The sequence below is a fragment of the Cnephaeus nilssonii genome (genome assembly GCF_951640355.1).
Source record: "Cnephaeus nilssonii genome assembly, chromosome: 4".
Lineage (NCBI taxonomy): Eukaryota > Metazoa > Chordata > Mammalia > Chiroptera > Vespertilionidae > Cnephaeus > Cnephaeus nilssonii.
Window position 1 is genome coordinate 61,098,373 of NC_137075.1, and position 17,322 is coordinate 61,115,694.

A 17,322-nucleotide genomic window follows, 5' to 3' on the forward strand; every position below is an offset into this window, starting at 1 on the left:
GAGCCATTAGGCTACCATATGGCCCCAAGGAGGATTGAAATATCACACTAATAGTATCTTTCTCATGGGTTTTAATATTGTTTTGAGGATTAAATGAGTTAGTACATCTAAAGCACAGGATAGGGCATGGGCCCAAGGAAAAGTATTGGAATAATGTTAAGTGTTCAAAGTCTGTTTCCATTCCATTGGGGTTCCAAGGAAAGTGAGTTCCAGGAATTTAAATCTAGGTAGTCCCAAGGTGGTTTTGTAGCAAATGATGGTTTTTACAAAGGTGTGGCTTCCTATCCATTTCTCACCTCCATCAAATGCATCTTTTCTTAATTGGCTGCAGAAAAGAAGTAGAGCAAGGTAGGTGGTGCATGCCTCTCTGACTACACCTGGCAAAGGCCTGGAATGGTCCCTTCTCCCTGCTTCTGTGCTGTACATGGCTCCTTTGAGCAGCTTATCAAGTGATTCATATGTTAAAGAGCCTTTGTTGATTGTAAGGCAAGGAAGAGGGCAGTGAGCAGGTGTATTATTTGTGACAACAAGCTTCCTTACTGCTCCTGTTTTATTTAAAACCAAGACAACAATGAGCCTGTGAGTTTATTAACAGCTTACAACCACACAGACTCCATCAGGGTGGGAATGAGTAGTAAAGGTTGTCTAGGCCCACTCCCTCACAGCACTGTCACTCACTGCTCAGCGGAGCAAGTTTCTCCCATGTCGTGACCTGCCTCGCAAAAGTACCATGCTTATATTGCTGGGCTTGACTTGCCGCTACCCAAGGGACTCAGTGGTATTGGCCAGTGGATAAAGGGCACTGGATTTGTGGAGAGAGTAGAGAAAGCACAGAACAGAAATCGTCATCTCAATGTGTCGGGTATCTGACGTAAAATAACATCAATATTAAATAGGAAATGAGCATGTTGCCTTCGAAAGCTACTTCCTTCGTCAGTACGATTATGCTTCACCCATCTTCAGGTGAGGGACAAGTAATCCATGGTAGGCATACTTTAAAAGGAAAACCGTTGGTGTTTTCTGGAGTTACTTAAATTTTCCCCACCCCAAATGCCAACAACTGCCAAACTGCTAAATTTCAAAAGGCATTTCCTGGTATCAGACTCATTGTTTTCCAGAATATCACTTAGTCCGTCAATTACTTTATTTCTTACCACCAAAGTTTTGTCTTAGCACTCGTAACTGAGGTTCCAGTGGCTTCCTGTTTTAGAACAAGGCCACCTACAGAACGGAGACTAGGTACAGATCCGCAAGGGTGTGCTTGCTATTATCACAAGGGGCAAAGGGTCCCTGGGCCCCCCACCTCCCAGCACACTTTGATCTCACTTCTCCTTGGGAACTCATGTAAAAACATGCCTGGGCCTTAGCTGCTCTGCTGAATGCATTTACACTACCATTTTCCTGCAAACCTAACAGGAACAAGCCTGGAGAATGATAGCAGTGATGTCCATTAGGAAAGCTACTGGAGAAATTAAAACTATCCACTAGTCCCACTAGTTGGCAGAGGATCTGAATAGACATTTTTCTAAAGAAGACATACAGATGGCCAAAAGGTACATGAAAAGATGCTTAACATCACCAATCATCAGGAAAATGCAAATCAAAACCACAATGAACTATCGCCTCACACCTCTTAGAATGGCGATTATAAAAAAGACAAGAGCTAAGATATGTTGGTGAGGGTGTGGCAAAAAGGGAACCCTTGTGCACTGGTGCAGTCAGCATAGAAAACAGTATGGAAGTTGCTCAAAAAATTAAAAATAAAACTACCATATGATCCAGCAATTCCACTTCTGGTTATTTATCTGAAGAAAATAAAAACACTAACTCGAAAAGATATATGCACCTCCACGTTCAATGCAGCATTATTTACAATAGCCAATATATGGAAACAACTTAAGTGTCCATTGATAGATAAATGGATAAAGACAATGTGGTACATATAAATAATGGAATATTATTCAGCCATAAAAAATGAAGGAAATCTTGCCATTTACAACAACATGGATGGACCTTGAGGGCATTATACTTAGTGAAATAAGTCAGAGGAGAAAGATAAATACTGTATGAGCTCACTTACATGTGGACTCTAAAACACACAAAAAGAAAAACCAAGCTCATAGATACAGAGCATACACTGGTGGTTCCCAGAGGCATGGGGTGTGGAGGTAGAGGGTAGGGTGGCGTGGCATGAGGGGTGGGTGAAATGGGTAAAAGGAGTCAAAGGTACAAACTTCCAGTTATAAAATAAGTAAGTCCTGGGGATGGAATGTACAGCATGGTAACGATAGTTAATATACTGTATTGTATATCTGAAACTTGCTAAGAGAGTAGATCTTAAAAGTTCTCATGACAAGAAAAATATTTGTAACAATGTATGGTAAGAGATGTTAACTAGACTCAGTGTGGTGATCACTCTGCAATGTATACAGATATGGAATCATTACGTTGTACACCTGAAACTAATACATGTCATATGTCAATTACACCTCAATTTAAAAATTTACAACATGGGAAGTAGTGATCCAATTTAAGTCATTATGTGTGTCAGGGACACTTAATAAATTCAAGTATTTCTGATGGTTGTTTGGAGAAACTTTAAAAAAAATATTCACAAGCCGTCCATAAAAAACTTACATAATTTAAAAAAATATAACCCTGGCCGGTTTGGCTCAGTGCTTAGAGCGTCCACCCGTGGATTGCAGGGTATCGGATTTGATTCCCGGTCAAGGGCCCATACCTCAGTTGCCAGTTTGAATACCGTCCCTGGTTGGGGCACATGTGGAGGCAACCAAATGCTGTGTCTCTCTCACATCAATATTTCTCACTCTCTCTCTCGCCACCGGCTCCTCCCTCTCTTCCACTCTGTTTGAAAATCAATGGAAAAAATATCCTTAGGTGATATTTTAAAAAAATAAAAATTAAAAATACATATATTGTGCAGTTGAGCACCAACTTTATACCAGACCCTGCCCTGAAGCAGCCCGAGGTCCACTGAGTGATTCAGACATTGAAACAGACAGGGTATATGGGAAATCTTTCTGTTACTCCAGAAAGAAATCATTGTTTCAAAACTAACCCACAGGTAGTACATCTGCAAATAGGTCCAAAGACATTCTTGGGCAGAAGCTTTGTCCTGTGGCCTGAAATAGATTCTGATATTAAAATGCCTACAAGGAAAAACCATGTCTACTAATTCTTTATAATTTATCAAAATCACCTTCCCCAAATTATCTTCATCCCCATAGAAAAGGATAAAAGTTCTTACTCTTTACTGTGCTGTTCCAGAGGAAGGTGTGTAAAGGTGGCAGACTCCTGGAAATGTTTCTCCATGTTTTAAGCCCCACCTCCTTTGCCTCCATGAGGTTTCAGTCTTGGTGGCCATGCTGGGGGCTGACACAAACTCAGAGCAAAGCCATGGGCTATTTTAAAATGTCCAGGGCAACACAGTTACATCTGTCTGACAGCAGAGACTGTGACTATTAAGTTCTTTGAGACAACTATTAGTAAATGGAACTACTAGGTTTTTCTCTTGGTCTAGGACAGTGATGGCGAAACTATGACACGCGTGTCAGCACTGACACGCGTAGCCATTTCTGATGACACGCGGCCGCATGCCGAGGATGAAACATTTGCTGCTCCTGAGGATGAAACATTTGCGAAATAATGTTTTTTCCTCAAAGTGACACACTACCCGAGTTATGCTCAGTTTTTTGGCGAAGTTTGACACACCAAGCTCAAAAGGTTGCCCATCACTGGTCTAGGGAGTGACAAAGTTACTGACACACAAAGGTGCCGTGAGCTGAGAACACTTGGGAGCCTTAGGAACACGGGAGGAGGCCCTCTCTCCATCAGCTCTCCATGTCCTCAGCAGCAGGCTTAAGAGTGCCCCTACCCTTCACCCTTGAAGGGAGCTGCTAAGGGAGACTTAAGAGTTGTTTGTCACTGTGTGACATGTCACATTGGGTTTAGGAAGAAGCAATGGACTTGCCAAATCCCAGTGAGAGAAAGGATGCCCCTCAAGCATGTATGTGCCCAGTAAATGTGAGTAGTAGCAGTGAGTAGGAAGGGGATGGTTGTGATTATTATCTCTAGCCAGACTTAGTTGACTTAAAAAAAATGTAATCTACCTGAATCTGTTCTTTTCTCCTTTTTACCCCAAGAGCAAATCTTTGCAAGGAGCCATGGAGCTGAACAAAGTTGAGTTTGTCAGTCTGAGTTACAATACATATCTAAAGAAGTATGACAAACTCAGGTCTTATCCATGGCTCTCAGGGCTACCATATGTGTCTGCTCAGAATCCTAAAGTCCCATTGGATAGACAGAAAATAGTTATGGGTGTCTCTAGCCATCAGCCACATTCATTATTGGGTCAGTTTTCACACAGTACCTCTGGACAAGTAGAAATGGGAACCAGGGCAGCAATGAGCAGAGTCGGAGTTAGGACACCAGGGAGAGGGCTCTCAGGATCTCACTCAGGAATGCTGGGGTGGAGGACAGGCTCCAGGCCTGGCAGGTGGCAGAGCATCACAGTTTAAGCAGAAGCACAGTGTGGGGACCGGGCTCTCATGCAGAGACTTGGGTGGCCAGTTTATAATCTGGGGGTGGGACAGGGCAGGCCAACAGCAAGACACACTTCAGGTAACACTTACTAGTAGGACTTGGGCTTCTGATGTGCTGCCAGGTTATGCCAAAAGATGTGACATCCCCAGCATTTTAGACCTAGCAGATCCACCCATTCAACAGGCCCCACTGGCTTGTGAAAGTAAGTAGCAAACACCAGCCCCACTGGAGGCATTCATCCATAAGACCCGTCCCCTTTCCCCGCTTCGTTTCAATGAGTGCTTCACCCTCTCATTCATGTTTCCTTTTGACCCCACACTATTTTCCATTCTTCCCACTCCCTTGGAATTGCCTGAGCAACCAAGCTGAGTTGGCTTGCTACTCACTCTGCTGGGGAGCCCCATCCTGGCCCAGCAGGCAGGGAAGAGCCAACCCTGCCAATGAGGGTCTTCAGGACTTGCCGCTAGTCATGGCATTGAGGGACAGGAGAAAGGAAATACTAAAGGCATATGAAACTGCACACCTATAAAGCATTAGCATTTAAGAGTGTTTGCTTGGCTAATGAGGGAGGAGGGAACCTTTCTCATCCTCTCCCAGGGTCTGTACTACAGGGAAAGAGGATTTCTGCCTGACATAATGAAGAGTTTGAGCACTCTCCTTTTGAGGGGAGTCTTGCAGGGGTTGCCTCAGACTTGGATCTCTACCCTCCACTCCTTGCTAGCTCTCCCAAGAGAGGGGCTGCCCAATGTGCTAGGTTGGAGGCTGGCTATCACTGGGCCATGATCACAAGGGGCAGAGTGGCTGTCCTCTTATGCAGCCTTCTAGGCTCACCTCCCTCTCTTATTCAGGTGTCTGTACTGGGCAGACCCAACTCAGGTTCCTGCCTTTGTGTGGTCATCACACACTGACCTTGGTCATACCTGAGGATCAGCTGTAGGTATCTGTTTGGGCAGCTGGACACAGAGTGTGGCCACAAGGTGGAGATGGGAGGCTCATTTGGGCTGACATGACTCAGCCCTGTGTTCTACTTCCCCTTACCAGAGCAGCCCTGCCATGGATGCACAGTATGTAAATGCATCAGTTTAATAAATTAATCAAGTACGTTGTCCCTATTGAGCTGGAGGGGCACCTTCACCCACGAACAAGTTTGGGGAAAATCCCATCCTCACCCCATCTCAATTGAGCAGAACGTCCTGTGAAACAGCTAGGGCACATATAATTAGCTCCATTTTTGAGATGGGGGAACTCAGGTCCATCTGAGTTTAGTGAGGTTAATGGATTTTCCCAGAGTCCCAGAGCTATTGGAGCAGTTGTGCCTTGACCCAAGTCTCCTACGACTGAAGCTCCCCTCCCTGCACCACAGCTGCTTGGTATTGAGCAAGAATCAGTGCCCTTCTCTGCCTCAACAAGCACACTCGGTGGAGAAGGAAGAAGACATTCTCTTCAAGGCAAGCATGGCCCAACATGACACCCATGTGGTCTTGTGAAACTACCCAGCAACTTGAGCTGCCAGGGAACCCCAAAAGCATCCAAAGGAGGCAGCTGGGAGGCTATGTCAAAGGTCTCCTCACCTCAAGGCGGCTCAGCCCCCTCTCCTCTAGTCTCATTCATCCCCAAGGTCTCCTCTTCACAGAAGAAAGTCATGCACATGCATCAGAATCCCCTGAAGGCTTACTGATGCCTGGAGTGCTGGCTCTCACCCCCAGAGTTTTGAGGGTAGGGCCAAAGACGTGCATTTCTAACACATTCCCAAGAGATCTGCTGCTGCTGGTGCAGGGACCACCTTGGAGGACCACTGACATGTGCTTTCTTTCTCTCCAGGGCCTGGCTCGCTGCTCCACACACAGCAGATACTGACTGGGAAACATCGAGAAGGGCGCCAGCTGATGATCTTAACAGAAAGAGTGAAGCTGCTTGTCTATAGCTCTCTTTTAGACCCCGTGTGGTATAAGTTAGATTGAAGACTCTGCCTCTAAAGATAGACATAAGTCATGCAGACATGCCTAGAAAGATGAGACTGCCGTATTCCAATTATAATAAATCCCTCCAGAATAAAACAAAGGGCTGACAATGGAGATGGCCAGCTTCCTTGGGAAGATTCAGAAGTTGGTGCTTTCTGATTTTCGGGGCTGTGGTCATCACACCTTGGACAGCTGTGCCACTGTTTCAACTGCATTTAATCACAATCCTAATGTCAGACTGAGCTGCTCTGACCTAATGGCGTGTGAGTCCTTGACCGCCATCAAGCTGCTCTGCCAGGAGGCAGGCTGCAGAGGTGGTGACAGGAGTGGGTTTCAATGCGAGGGACTCGCGGTATCAAAGATCTGCGAACTGTTCAGCTACACAGAGGAATCATCCGAATAATGATCATTTTTCACTCTACCCCCTCCCTTGCTCGTTCGAAGAAAGAGCCCTTAATTGCTTCTTGAACTACACACAAGTGGGCCGTTGACTGCGACTGTAATTCAGCACGGAGAAGCCAGGAAAACTCTGAAGCAGATTTTGTTGAGGCAACATCTTCAACGGAGAAACACGACAGCGGAATCAGCAGGCACCGGGTACTGCTAAGTAGAATGAAATTGTCTTAAAGAACAGCTTGGGATACTGTCAGCAGTTGAAGTAATCTTTAATTGCAGATGACACCAGGTGTGATCAGGGGGCTATGATTTTTACATGGGGAGGGCGTGAGAGGGAGAAGGGAGAGAGAGCGAATGAGTAGACACCTTTTCAGAAGGCTATCCCATTAGGGATGACGTAGCAGACTTAGATTCAGATTCCTCATGAAGAAGACACTGTGTAAGGAAACCAAAGAATTCTGCATTCGGTTGTTTGCTATTTTCCATCTCCCTACATCCACGTCTCAGATATGACATTACATCTTGAGAAGTGGCAATCATTTCCTTCAGTCTAGGCTGCACATACCGAGACAGGGTTATGGACCAGATGAGGCAGAAACTGGTTGCCCACACTGCCCAGTCCACAAGCCTTTCTGGGCAAAGTCATGGCCACCTCCATAGAGTCCTTCGTTGCAGGGATGAGAAAACAGTTGTCTGCAACTGAGAGCCGATTGCCAACTACATGTCTACTGTAGATATTTCTCTCCATGTTTATCTAAGGATGCAGACCTTCTGAGAAAATCTTTTCAAAGACACGCCTTCTTACCTCTCTCTGCTGTTAAGTCCCTGAAATACAAGTAAATGCCCAGCACTTCTCTGAAGCCTCCCACCCACTCCATGTGGAGGAATCTCTTCGAGTGCCTTTTGCACTACCCTGCTCGGCAGCTCTTCCATGAATGTATCTCCCATGCCGACTTCTGTCCTCCACATGGTGGCTAAGTCACATTCTCAAAAACACGAAACTGCAACCTTGTTTGCAAAGCAAGCCTCAGTGAAGAGAGCAAGCCCTCTCCTCCTGGGAAGAGCCTGGCACTTCCTAGTGAAGAAAAGGAGATGATGATAATTAGCATCTATTGAGTACTTACTTTGTGCCAATCCATACTAAGGGCTGTAAACAGCTTCTCTCATTCAGTCCCAACAATAACCCATTTCTCAGACAAGAAAACCGATGCACAGATAATAAATGGATTACGGACGTCACAGCGGCAGTGTTGCACTCATGATTTGAACCCACATCTCCCTGAGTGCGGTGTCCAAGCTCACACTGTATTCAAGGTCAGACACCATGCCACAACCAGGGCACATCCCACATGGGGACAATTTGAAGCAGAGTGTGGGTTTTCATCTATCTCACAGAAGCAAAGTCTGCATGGTGGGCAATGAGCTGTTGTTCTTCCTGTGCTATTTCTAAACTTACAAACTCTAAAAGGTGAGCTGTTTTATCCTCACTTAAACAAGACGACCCTGAGCTGGCATGACTGAATAACTGGCCTACGCTTCCACAGGTGATAGGTACAGGCTTCCCACTCTGCCTTCTTATCCAAGATCCCCTTATTAACCAATTCCAAACTGATTATTGTGTTCCCCCTCATTGTAAAAAAAAATACCAACTCAAATCCAGACTATTCTAAGACCATACCCTTGAATAACTTATATACTCTGAGCATCAGAAATGGTGCCACCAATTCATTTAGATGCTGCCTCCAAATTCTCATATAAAAGGTACTCACTTTTAAAAAAGTGATAAAAGTGAAATTTATTAATAGATCAATTAAAGAGATGTGAGTGACTTATTTCATTACCAGGTCTTAGGTGAAGCTTTATATTATTCCTCTAATTTATAAAACTTTCTCATGGCATAGCCTGATTCTACTTCCCTGGAAGAAGCTATGCTCTCTCCATCTCCAGCATCATCATCCCATTTGTATCACTCAGTGTCATGCGAGGATATCAAAGGTCTCTTAGGAATAAATTTCTCATACATCGACCAGTTCATCTTTTGCTCAGTCACCTACCCAGTTTCAGAAGAACTATTAAAAAATGCCTAAGTCCAAATGTCACTGTTGAGTTACTTCTACATTTGCAAGAAGGATGGGACGGGAACACGAGGCAGAGCACCACTTCCGTTCACAAGTATTTATTGAGAAGGTATAACGTGCCTGCTCTGTTGTGGGCATGGCAGGGCTACCTGAAGAGTTACCCCAATCCTCAGCCTCAAAGAGCTGGCAGGGGCTTGGGAAAGGGAGTCACTCAGACAACACAAAGCTAAGTATCAGGTGCCCATTTGGCCTGGGCACCTCAGCGCGGTGATGCTGACGAGCTCAAGTTCTGAACCCGATCTCTTCTGAAACCTGGCTCTGTTGCTTTATTTACTGTGCAACGGTGAACATGTTGTTTAACCGCCTGAGGACTCAGTTTCCATTACTGTAAATCGCGACAACAGTATTTGTAATACGATGGGAAGGAGTCAGCACATCTTGTATGTAAGGAGGCTAGCTCGTGACCAACATGGTCCAAGGATTATGAAAGCCAAGGAGAGCACACAGTGGAGTAGATGGAAGCTGGCTCACCCTCCACATGGCAGGCAGCTCAGGAAGCCCCTAGTGATTCAGAGCTTCCCTCTCTTACTTCTCCAGGATGGTGCCCTCCTTCGCTTGGTGGCACCTTCCCTAGCTCTGAACCCCATGCACACTTCACTTGGTTAACCTCTATTCGTCCTTCAGCCTAACCTGAACCCCCACTCCCATTTCTCCCTGAAACTCCCACTCCGTCACGAGAGTGATAAGCCATCCCATATGCTCTCAAAGCACCTAAGCTCACCTGTATCTCGGAACCTGCCACTCACTTCTGAGAGTCCTATTTTCTTGCCTATACCCCCTACCAGAGTGTCAGAAACTGGAAGGCAGGACCATGTGCCAGTGCTCTCTCCCCAGCTCCTAGGACAATAATGGATGGTAGCAGGTGGTCAGGAACCATTTGTGCAGAGGATGAATGAATGAGCGCAAATAGATACCATGTCCAAACCTGCACAAGTCTGTCCTAATAAAAGTACGTGGCTCAAATGTGGCATCAAATTCTGCTGTCCCGGCTTGTGCCTGGTGTCATTAAATCTCTGGACAAGAAGTAGAGATGGTTGCGGTGTCACTTGGAGGCCTTTCTAGCACAACATCAGCTGCCTGACCTGCACACGGTGGGTACAGAGCATGTTGTGAGGCTTCACTGGCTGACGCTTGACGAGTTCCCCATTGCTAGGTATAGGTGTGAATGGAGATGTGATTCGCATGTGTATTCCAGCATCTGGCATAAACACATGTGGAAAGAATTCGAGTTGGTCAACTGTTAGTAACAGTATCTCCTTGCTCTCCCAGGAGCTGTCTCAGATTTTGGCTTCATCCCCGCCCCTGCATAAAGAGCTGGGATGGGACTGCAGCTTCTAGAATTACAACCATTTTGTCAACTTGTCATTTGACTCACTGTCTGGCTGGTGTCTCTCCCTCTGGGTCCGGAGACATTTTGCACAGGAAGAAAGCAATAAAGTGAACAGTCGCAGGGCTGCTGAATTCTCCCATCTTCAAAGGGCCTTGCTCTGTCCCAAAGCACATACATATTTCGGGTAGGCACCATGGAGAGCCTCGCATCTGTTCCCTCCTGCACTGCTGGGAATCAAAGCTTCGATCCCCGCGAGACGCTTTCTGAAGGCCGGAGGGCACTGAGCCATCTTAGCCTCACTCCCTTGGCGAGCTTCCCTGCCTACATGAAAATACCTGAAAAGGCTAACTTTGTCTGTTCCTTATTGCCTTAAAAATAACAGTACTCTTAACCTTTAGGGATTTATATTTGGAAAAGGGAGACGAACTAGATACAGCTTTATAAAAAGGCAGGAGGGTGAGTCATTTTTTTAAAACTTATTTATAAGTTTGGGACCCAAATATATATATATATTTGCAGATACTAAATGTGAACTGATCTCCTTAATCACTTCTCAGTGTGTATGCTTTTCTTTGGTTATATTTTAGTTTTCAAATGAAACTAAGTGGAGTCTGTAGCTGGTGCTAAAAGCCTACCTGATTAATAGAGTAACCAAGATTTACAATCAGTAATTAGTTAGAACTAGCCCTGAGAATAACAACTAGAATTCTGGAAAATTGGGAGACAAAAGATCCATATTTAGATGGCAGCTTTACCACTCCCCTCCCTAATCACTTCCAAATTGTGGGGCTCCCAACCTAGGGCTTCAACAGGCTGGCTGTGACGATCATATGTACAACGGTTTTGTAAAGGGCTAAGCTTCGTAGGAACTCAGATCTTTCTAGTTCCTCATCAGGACTGAAGGTCAAATGGCAATGGGGTTGCTCTCTTGGGGAAAAAGTACACCTGCATATTTTTAAGTCATACTTATAAATAAATCTCCATCATTTCTTTATCTTTCTTTAGGATCCTATGAAAAGAGGTAGAATTCAAATTACTGACTTAATCAGTTTAATACTGAGCCCCAAATCAAAAAGTGTTGTCATTAGAAGAAACTTAGGAAGCATCTAATTCTTTTTTAATTGGATTTATTGGGGTGACATGGGTTAATAAAATTATACAGGTTTCAAGTGTACAATTCTATAATGTATCATCTGTATAATGTATTGGGTGTGCACCACCCCAAGTCAAGTCTCCTTCCATCACATCACCATTTATCCCTTCTATGCCCTTTTCTACCTTCCCACCCCCTTTCCCTCTAGCAATCACCATACTGGTGTCTGTGAGGTTTTTTGTTGTTATTGTTGTTGTTTTAAGAAAGCATCTAATTCTAATGCAATCTCCTCCTTGGACTGATGAGGAAAGGGAGGAGGAAGGAGCTGAATGAGTCCCCTCCATCCCCCCACCAAGACAGAGAACCACAGAACCAGGTTTGGACTGAAGGGCTTCTGACCTCTTGGGTGCTCAGAATCTTCAGTGCTCCGTGCTAGACAAAACCTTTTTGCCCAGCTTTCCACATGAAGCCAGCATCTGAGACCACACAGTGTCCCTTTTAAAAAGGTGTGGCATTGCTGTGAAAGCTGTGTCTGATGGCTGAGAGTGGTGCCTGACCGGTCACCACAGGACTGTCTCTGTCCCTCCCCAGTAGGCAGACAGGACTGATGTCCCTTCCCTGAGGCCTGACGTGGCTTCCCTCTCCACCTACCTCCCAGCGTCTGAATAAGCCATGAGCTAAAGGTGACCATGTTATTAAAATCTCAGGCAGCATCCAGAGGGGAAGGTCAAGATCAAGTTCCCCAATCAAAGCCATGCACTCCCACGGACCTTCTGGGATAGGGTAATTAATTTCTTAGCCTCTCCAAATCGGAGGCTGGAAACCTATGTACAAAAACCCAACCTATTTCACAAAATCCTTTGGTGCAGGAAAAGCCCAATTTAAACAGACCCAAACAACCCAGAACACACTGTTGTCGACACATCTGCTGCAGTGTTTGCTCATCTGGAGAAGGATTCTGCAGTGCTTTAGGGCTTACGGGAAACTCAGAAAAGGCAAAGAAAGATCCCTCAACCCCACCTCCCCCACCCTGCTTCCTCCTTCTTTGTGGGGATTGCTCCTCTCCAGGAAGTAAACTAGAGTCAACCTCACTGTGCAGGACAAATAGAAAACGGGAGTACACAGACCTCTCTTGATCATCAAGTTTTCCAAAAGCAGACAAGAATGGAGAAAAGAACGCAAAAGAGTAATTTCTGTTTGGCTCAAAGTGACAGTTAGAGCACAGGCAAATACCCTAAGCCACTCCTGCATGGGAAGTCGGGGGCTGTTCCCACCCCTCCTGGTAGAACTCACACGTGAAGCCCGGGACTTAGCTGGGTGGGAGTGGGCAAGAGGCTCTCCAGCAGGGAGAGGAGTCTCTACCACCAGCCAGCAGGGGGAGGCACAGGGGATGAAGGGAGCTCGCTAACCTTAGACCTTCCAGACCACTCCTCTCACTTGAACTTTCTGCCAAGCCTCTCAGTGAAGGCAGACAAATTATTTCCTCTGTTTCAGAGAGCTCTGGTCTATTAAGCTCTTTCGGGGTTCACTGGAAAAGCACAAGGTTCTCGCAGACTCCATTAACCATGTCTGTGAGAGCCCATCGGGCTGGCATTCACCCCACATGGCAAGATAAAGCCTTCTAGGTACCAAACCAGGGGAACCCAGAGTCAAAAAGGGGAAAGCAAGTTCCACAACCCCTCTTGGAATAGCAATCCATTAACTTGCTGAGGTCTCGTGTCAAGTCCAAGTATAATCACAAGAGATAGATAATGTATTTGACCTTTTCAAGAGGTGCCTGGATATTGGAAAATATCTGGCACTTTCCTTGGGACTTGCTGTATCTTTTTCAGAGAGTGTGTGTGTGTGTGTGTGTGTGTGTGTGTGTGTGTCTCATTTTCTAAATTTCAAGTCTTCCATTGCCAGTTTGAGTTCTCTTGGCAGAACCTGCAAGTGTTCTCAGTAACAGATGCCTGGAGGAGAAGGATGCTAGCTCTGAAACAGAGCAATGCTCAGAGTTGGGAAAGCAGCTGCTCCGCTCTAGTCACTGTGTATACAACTTCCCCCAAAGTGTTTGGGAAACAGATCACTCTGGAGCCCATACCACCTATTCAGCATGCAGGCCCTTTTAGTTCCACTCATCCTTGCTTCCCTATGCTGTTTGTTTTCTGCCATGAGTTTCAGCAATCTGTTTGTGTTGTGTGTGCACACACGTGTGAGTGTGTGTGCATGTGTGTATTTCCCTCTCCAGACTAGCTGAATTATCCCCAAGTGGCTCTTAATCCTCAACAGTAATTCCCAGTGATTGCACTGACATGATGATAAGGGGGTGCTCATTCTCTTCCTGCCCCTTTCTGTTCCCTCCCCGCTTGTTGCTAAGCTCGGCCAAGGATGCTCTAGGGAGCTGTTTATTTAAAAGAGGAAGTTCAGCAGCAGGGTCACCAGGCTTTTAAATGGAGAGAGGTTGCCCAGGGTAGGAGGAGAGCTCACAGTCACAAACTTCCATTTTGCCTCTAACTCCAGTACCTCTCCACCATGGCCTGAATGGCGGTGGGCAGACATTGGTCCTAAGTCGTCGATCTTTTCAATGCCCTGGGCCTCCCTGCAATCCACCTAGATGGGCACTGTCACTGAAGAGAGCTCTAGAACAGCTGTTTCATGGTGGGCAAGTTAACTGCCCTCAATTTTCACACCTAAAAATGGACTGGACAGATCTTCCTGGTTAGTGACTCAAAGAGTACTTCTCAAACTTTGCTATGCACCATAATCACCCAGAGACATCGTTAAAACTGTTAAAAGATCTTGTTAAAAGATTCCTGGGCCTGGCCTGGCCGGTGAGGCTCTGTGGTTGAGCATCAACCTATGAACCAGGAGGTCAGGGTACATGCCTGGGGCTCGATCCCCAGTAGTGGGCATGCAAGAGGCAGCTGATCAATGATTTTCTCTCATTGTCAATGTTCTATCTCTCTCCCCCTCTCCCTTCCTCTCTGAAATCAATAAAAATATATTAAAAATAATTTAGGTGACTTAAAAAAAATGACTCCTGGGCCCACCTGCAAAGATTCTAAATTAACAGGCTGGCCAGAGGCCTGAGAATGTGCATTTCTAACATCCTTCCTGGTGATGCTGATGCTGCAAGTAAGTCTGAGGACCACACTGAAAATCACTGGCCCACAGTCTCTTCCACCTCAAATATTTCACTGCTCTAGCCCCGAACTAAGTGGCTTAAGAGAAGTCGGGAGGATTTGGCCCTGGGCTTATGAAAAATTCCACAAAGGGCTGCAAAGGCCACAGGCCTCTCCCACACTTGCAGTTTTTCTCTTGTCCCCAATTCCTGCTCAGTCATTTGCAAAGACAAGCAGCAAAGACAGGGGGAAGGAGTGCTGCTGGCTTAACTTCAAGCTGTCAGCAGTTGCTACACCTGTGAGGGCATCTTGGAAACCATTTGAAATTACAAGATGGAAACAACCTGAAATAGCAAAGAAGGAATAGAATAAGAATAGATTATATAGGCTCCACTTGCTTCGGTTGTTATCCTGGGTCATATTTTTGCAAACTGCATACGTCACCTGGAACGGTGCAATGCAAATTTGATAGTATCACGCATTGTTTGAAGAGGCATAAAAAATAACTCCAAAGCAATAGAAAAAGAAGTATTATAAGGTACACTCCCAGATATTTACCTTGCTCCGAGCTCTATAATCCTTTTCAAACTGCAAAACCAGACACCTTTCTGCTGTTCAGCAACCTGACCTTCACCTATGAGATCTCTGCAAATTCCTGCATATGTCCATTCTCCCCGAGTTGAGGGGTCCTGTCTGAGACAAAGCCTGGGCTGGTGATGCTGGGATTATGGCTAAGAAGGAATTCTGGTTCTAAGCTCCTGCTTTTCAGATGCCTAAATATGTCTGCCCATCTGAAAGTCGACTTATTCAAATGCAACAGAGCTCCTGCTGAGACGGAATTTTAAAAGTGAATTTAGAGAAAATAATTCAGAGTACTGTCACCAGACCTGTGTGTTTCTCAGATCCTCTCCTTTTTGAAAATTTTTGCTGCAGTAAGCCAGTTACTAGAAATGTATTGTATGCCTTAGGTTAACTAAAATCAAATAAATATTAAGAATCACTGCACTAGGATAAAGAATATTTTTTTTTACTTAAAATATTATACTTAACTTAAAATTTGATCTGACCACTTTAGAAATTATCAAATGGAATAGCAGCCAGATAAGAGGTCCAGTCCCAAAAAGTCTAAAAAACATTTTTTTGGTAATAAATTTCCCAATAGCTGTTTGAAAAATCTGCATTTGTTTCAATCGGGGGTTATCCCACTGCCCATTTTTGTAAATGGAGTTTTACTGGAACACGGCCACTCTCATCTGCTAACGCATTGTCTACTGTCACTCTGCTACAATGGCAGAGTTGAGCAGTCGCTACTGAGAGCATATGGCCCACAAAGCCTACAATATTTACAGAAAAATCCTGCCAAGCCCTGGTTTAAATAACAGAGAGGAAATAATGGCAGCAATTTAAACCTTGAGATGGGATACATAACATGCAGGCGCCAATCAATTACCTTGTAAATTAATTACAACCTGTTGGATCAAAAACACTCTCTGCCAATATCAGAATCCATTCGTTTTTTTCTGGCTCTCAGTAATGTCTCCAAATGTAAAGTAATAACGCTTTGAAATTTACTCAGCTGTTCAACAAACTTTTGAAAGCCTTTTCTATCCAGAGTGCTAAAATCAATCTAAGTACTGAAAATTTATACGTACGCCATTATCCACCAAAACAACAACACTAAAGCAGAGCCGCACTAATCACAAATTTCTGCATGTGATTTGAGTTCTATAAAAACAACATATGAAGAAGGGGGCAAATTGGGTGTTTAGAAGCCATAAGTCTGCAGTTGGCAGATAAAATGCCATCTCAGATAATCACATCTGATTGTCACTAATGTTAATATATGTCAGTAACAGGCGAGCGCTGCACACCAGAGGTTAGCTTTACTGCTCATATGCAGATGTTTGCAATACTGAATCTCTGCCATAACCCTGTGGGAATGGCATTTTTTATGCGTTCTGTAGTGAATTTATGGCCAGGGAGCCATAAATGTTATAGTTCTTCAAACCTTTTGCTTGTGGAGATTGTCACAGTGCCTGAAAAGTAGAAAGGCGCAGATGTCTCCTATTAGCAGGCCATTTCCAGACCTGTTCAAGGATACAGGCTACGCCACCTCCTGATGCGCAGGTAATCTGGACTACCAATGCGCCCTGGGTGAGATCTCCCATGATCGGTTTGGTTCAGAGCTGCAGAGAGATCACAGGGCCTCTGTGTGCCAGGTGCTGGGCTAGTGGCCCTGAGATGCAGCCCTTGACCTCAAGGCACTCACATACTGGCCGGGTAAGAGGCCACACACACAGTATGACATGGAGAGTGCTGTCACAGGGCTGACCGAGTGCCCCAGGAGCTCTGTATAGACAAGAGCAGGGGCAAAGCCAAGAGCGCAGAGAAGAGAGCTTGCAGGAGGTCCTGCCTGAACCAAAGCTTGAAAGGTCGGCAGAAGGAACAGAAGCAGAGGAAGTTCTGTGTGTGTGTGTGTGTGTGTGTGTGTGTGTGCGCGCGCGCGCGCGCATGTGTGTTGCTTGTGCAGGGTAAGAACATGAACAAAGCCACAGTTTCAAGAAACAGGATGGTTTCCTCCCAGAATGTCCATGACATTTGCTAATGGTGTGACATAAAGTGGCTGGGGCTGGGGGGACACACTGAGGGAAGAGAATGGGCCTGGGAGTGAGACACACTTTGGTTCAAGTTCTAGCTTCATCATCTACTAGCAGTGTGACCTTGAGTAGCATCCAGA

The 17,322-nt window shown here is 45.3% G+C and overlaps 1 protein-coding gene across 1 annotated transcript in view; it reads right to left on the bottom strand.

The window, feature by feature from the left end:
- RORA (RAR related orphan receptor A) overlaps nt 1–17,322 on the bottom strand; it is a 711,378-nt gene that overhangs the window by 547,360 nt on the left and 146,696 nt on the right. The gene's annotated exons all lie outside the window — the stretch shown is intronic.